A 5,523-nucleotide genomic window follows, 5' to 3' on the forward strand; every position below is an offset into this window, starting at 1 on the left:
GTAGCAGATGTGCACCTGCGGGTGGAGTCCAGCCTTTTCCCTCTGGGCCCAGCCTCGCCCCACCCCCACCTTGTTCATCAGGGGCCAGCCCCATCCCAGCTGCCCTCCCTCACCACGTCCACACACACTCCGGCGTCTGAGTGAAGCATGCCCAGGGACGTCTCTCCCACACTTTCCCCAGTGCTTTCTTTCTAAAAGACACCAGGCTGACATCAGGGGTGTGCGTCCTTCAGCTCCCCGAGCCCCATCACCCTTCCAGGGACACCCGCCTTGTGCATCTAAGCATTTCTCTGCTCACTGGGGAAATCCTGGCCTCATTGGAGACTCAGGTTCGAGGCCTGCCTTGACCCTCAGGCCTCTGGGAGGTCATTAAGTTCAGAGAGCCCGGAAACCTCCAGAATGGAAGAGTCTGACTCTGGCATTCCACAGAGGTGCAGATACCAGACCAAGGCCTCACAGCAGGGCAGTGGCCTGACCGCAGCTCTCCTGGCCCCAAGATCAGCTCTGTCCTTTGTCATCTGTTGCCACATCCATGGACCTCAGGTTTCCCATTTGGAAACTAGAATGTTGAACCAGATAAGGTTCACCAGGCTCTTCCAGCTCCCCAGGCTCCCTGAGGTCCTGGGTCTAGGCCAGGCATTGTCCCCCTGCTTCCCAGAAACCCTCATCTTCCTTGTCTGTAATAAGAAGTCAGCATTGGCCCCGCCCCCACCACCATCACCCAAGGTAGGGGAGGTTGCAGGGGAGAGCTGATGCCAGCCCACTCCTGAGACGCCATGACAGTCAGCATCGACAGGGGCACAGCAGTGGCAGTTCGGGACCTCCCTGTGCCTCTCAGCACTCCCTTCCCCACCCCCACAGCCCAAGGGCAAGGCTACCACAGAAGGTTACCACGGGACCTGGGCTTCATCTCCAGGGAACAAGGAGACACGTCAGCCTGGTGTTCACCAGCCCTGGTAGATGAGATGGCTTGTCTCATCCACACCACAGAAGGAAATAAACCATGTGGCTTAAATTTTGAGCTGGTCTTGTTGCAATGACTTTTTCTTTTTAACCTCAGGGGCTTCCGAGGGTCATTCACGTTTATCAGAGGAACTGGGTAACTGTCCCACTGTCACAAAAGGGCACCTCTGGGTGCCTCACTCTGTGTGGTATAATCCTTACACTTACTCTGTCCCCATCTCAGTTCAGACAAACATGCATTCATATCCCCACTCCACAACTAAGGACACTGAAGCTTAAAGATGTTAATTTATATGCCCAAGGCCACGGAGCTAGTTAGGAGCAAAACTGGGATCCAAACCTAGTTCCATGTGACATCACAATCCGTATTCTCACCACTTGGTCTCCCCTTAGTACAAACCTAAATGCTTCCCACCAACCCCTTTTCCTCCTTCCTTCTGTTTCTTCATCCCAAAAACTAAGGCAGGGCTGCATTCCTCAACACACTCACTTCTTCTTCACCCAACAAACTCCCTCCCACTCCTCGTTTAAGACCCTATTTAAATGTTGCCCCTTCTGTGAAGTCTCCCCAAAGGAAGGGTGATCCACTGGGTGGCTAAGTGCTAGGACCACAACACTGGAACGAGGGTGGGGCAAGGGAGGTGCCATTCAAGGGGGCATTCACTCTCAGGATCATGCCAGTGCAGAGTGGGGATAAGGGGGTACAACAAGCTTTGGCTTTTACAATCGAGAAAGGAGAATCGAGGATTTAGAGCTTCGATTTGAAGATCATTAAGTACAGAGTTGGAGGAAATGTACTTGAAGATTTAGGACCAGTTTTCTTGCCATATAAAGGAGACTAGAGACATTTCAGAAGTGAGGGGAGGAGTTGTGGGAGAGAGAGGGAGAAAAAGAGAGAGGTTGGCCCCAAGCTGGGATTGCTGCCCTCTCTCCTCTGCTGACCACATCCCTCAGGAAGGGTGTAGGCCAAAAGCCACAGGTCCCTGAAGAGGAATTAAAGACTACAAGGTCCCTAGAGATGTCCCATGTGCAGACAGCGTGGAGCCGCAACATAAAGATGGCCGGGGACTGTGCCTGGTGACACAATAGTCCTGCATTCCCACGTAGTATATAAGTCCAAGCATGAGAAAGCTCCATGTGTTTCCTGAGCTGGCCAGTGGCCAGAGGTGCAATGTGGATTATGTCAAACTATAACTTTGTAACAAATATGAGCAGCAAATAAGAGCGGGGACAGTGGCCACCACTGAGAGACCAGCAAGGACAAACTACACCTCAGCAGAGGCTAGCAAGGACAGATGAGGACTGAGGGCTTATGGACCGGAAGTCGTTGGAAGTGACTGAGTTATCCTGAATTGGCAAAATTAAGTTTTCTACCACTACTGAGAGTAAATGGGAGGTAGAGATATAATTTCTGTGAAAAAGAACGCTGAGAACTACAAAACATTACTAAGAGAAATTAGCAAAATCTAAGTCAATGAAACTATATCCCATGTTCATGAACTGAGAAGCTCAAGTTTGTTAAAATGGCATTGATCTCCAAAATTTATCTATAAATTCAATATGATTCTTCAAAATTTTAGCTGTTTCTTTTGGGGAAACGGACAATTTAATTCTAAAATTCATATGGAAATTCAGAGGATCTTAAAAAATACAAGAAAACTTAAAGACAGAGTTGAAGGATTTAAACAACCTGATTTCAAGATTTACTACATAAGAATAATTAGGCAGCATAGTTTTAGCACAAAAATAGACAAAAGACCAATGGAATAAAATAGAGAGCTGAGAAACAGACCCTCACATACAATCCTTTTATCTACGACAAAGGCACTCATAATTAAGTGGATACATGACATCCTTTTTAATCAATGGTGCTGAAGCAATTAGAAATTGGCATAGAAAAAAATGGACCTTAATTCCTACCTCACATAAAAATTAATCCAGGCTGAGTCACAGACCTAAATTTTATAACAAAGCAAGCTTCTAAGAGAAAACATAGGAAAATATTATTTGGGGATAAGCAAAGATTTACTACACCAGAAATGCAAAAAACACTAACCATAAAAGAAATTGGAGTTTATTACAAATTAAGAGTCTGTTTATCAAAAATCACATTATAAGTGTGAAAATGCAAAACATATACTGGGAGAAAATTTTGAAATACATCATATCTGACATAGGTCTCGTGCAGAACATATAAATAACTCCTAAAAATAATAAGTAGGCCAGGCGCAGTGGCTCATGCCTGTAATCCCAGCACTTTGGGAGGCTGAGGTGGCTGGATCACCTGAGGTTAGGAGTTCAAGACCAGCCTAGCCAACGTGGTGAAACCTCGTCTCTATTAAAAATACAAAAATTAACTGAGCGTGGTGGCGTGCACCTGTAATCCCAGCTAGTTGAGAGGCTGAGGCAGGAGACTCACTTGAACCTGGGGAGACAGAGGCTGTAGGGAGTTGAGATTGTACAACTGTGCTCCCTGGGCAACAGAGTAAGCCTCTGTCTCAAAAATAAATAAATAAATAAAATTAAATAAATACATAAAAGATGGAGAGCTCAATTTAAAATGGGCAAAGAACTTGAGCAGACATTTCACAAAACAGGATATAGAAATAGCCAATAAATGGCCGGGCGCGGTGGCTCATACCTGTAATCCCAGCGCTTTGGGAGGCCAAGATGGGCGGATCACAAGGTCAGGAGATCGAGACCATCCTGGCTAACACAGTGAAACGCCGTCTCTACTAAAAATACAAAAAATTAGCTGGGCGTAGTGGCGGGCGCCTGTAGTCCTAGCTACTCGGGAGGCTGAGGCAGGAGAATGGCATGAACCCGGGAGGCGGAGCTTGCAGTGAGCCGAGATCGAGCCACTGCCTTCCAGCCTGGGTGACAGAGCGAGACAATGTCTCAAAAATAAATAAATTAAATAAAATAAGAAATGGCCAATAAATGTGCTCAACATCATTAGTCCTTAGAGAAATACAAATTAAAACTACAATGAGATATCACAACACGCCAGAATGGCTAAAATTTAAAAGACTGACTATAGAAGTGTTGATTAGCTTGGGAAGCTAATCTTCTTATACATTGCTGGTGGGAGTAAAACCACTTTCCAACCACTTTGGAAAAAAATGTTTGGCAATATCTACTAAAGCCAAACATACACATTCAGTATAACCCAACAATTTTATTCCTGGATATAGACCCAACAGAAATGAGACATTTTTCATTATAAGACATGTACAAGAGATTTTGATGACAGCTTTATTCATCATAGGCAAAAACTTGAAACAGCTCAAATGTCCATCAACCATAGAGGTAAATAAACTGTTCTATATTCATTAAAAAGAAATAAATAAAAAGAACAAACTACCGATACATCTAACACATGGATAATGTTGATGTGAAAGAAGACAGACACAAAAGGGCACATCCTGCATTATTCCACTGATAGGAATTTCAAGAACGGTTTAGATAAACTAATGGTAGAAGTCAGCACAGTTGTTGACCCTTGGGAGCAGCGGGGGAGGGGAGTGTGACGTCATCTCCTGGGGCAGTGCAGATCTCCATATCTTGATCTGAGTTATGGCTGCATGAATGTATACATAGATAAAAATTAACCAAATTGGACACACCTATGCACTTTACTGTATGTTATCGCCTCCATTTTTTTAAGTGGAAAATAATAAATTAAAAAGTTACTATATTAGCTATCTATTTCTGCACAATAAATGACCACACACTTAATGACTTAAAGCCACACACATATATATTACCTCACAGTGTCTGGGGTCAGATCCAGGTGCATCTTGGTCAGGTCCTCTGGTTAGGGCTTCACAAAGCTGCACTCAAGATGGTGGCTGGGCTGCACTCTTATCTGGAGACTCAACTGGTGAAGAATCCACTTCCAAGCTCACTCAGGCTGATGGCAGAATTCGTTTCCTTGAAACTCTGGGACTGAGGGCCATAACTTCCTTCTGAGCGTCATTACCCTCAGCCCCTAGAGGCTGTGCTAAGCTCCTTGCCAAGGGAGCCTCATAACATGGACGTTTACTTCTTTGAAACCAGCTGGGGAGCAATTCCTATAGCAAGTTGGCTAGCAGGATGAAGACTTATATAACAACATAATTATGGAAGTGCCATCCCATTACCTTTGCAATAGGCTACTGGTTAGAAGCAAATCACAAGTGCTACCCACACTCAAAGAGAAGGGTTACTGGGACCGCCTTAGAATTTGTCTGCCTCAATTACAGTTCTGCTTATTTACATTTGTAATTTTGAAAATGCAAATTCAATGTATTTAATTCTCTCCCAGATTAAAAAGCCCTATCTATACCCCCTAAAAGCCTTCAGCTGTAGGTTAATTCTTCTCCTCTCCTTTATTTTCCTCACTGCCATTCAATCCATTGAAATCACTCTCTCTAAGGTTACTGCATTGACCTCGTCACCAAAATCAATGGACTTTTAAAAATCCTTGTTTTAATCCCATCAAAAAGTGGGCAAAGGATATGAACAGACATTTCTCAAAAGAGGACATTCATACAGCCAACAGACACATGAAAAAATGCT

The sequence above is a fragment of the Colobus angolensis genome, unplaced genomic scaffold (genome assembly GCF_000951035.1).
Source record: "Colobus angolensis palliatus isolate OR3802 unplaced genomic scaffold, Cang.pa_1.0 Scaffold61, whole genome shotgun sequence".
Lineage (NCBI taxonomy): Eukaryota > Metazoa > Chordata > Mammalia > Primates > Cercopithecidae > Colobus > Colobus angolensis.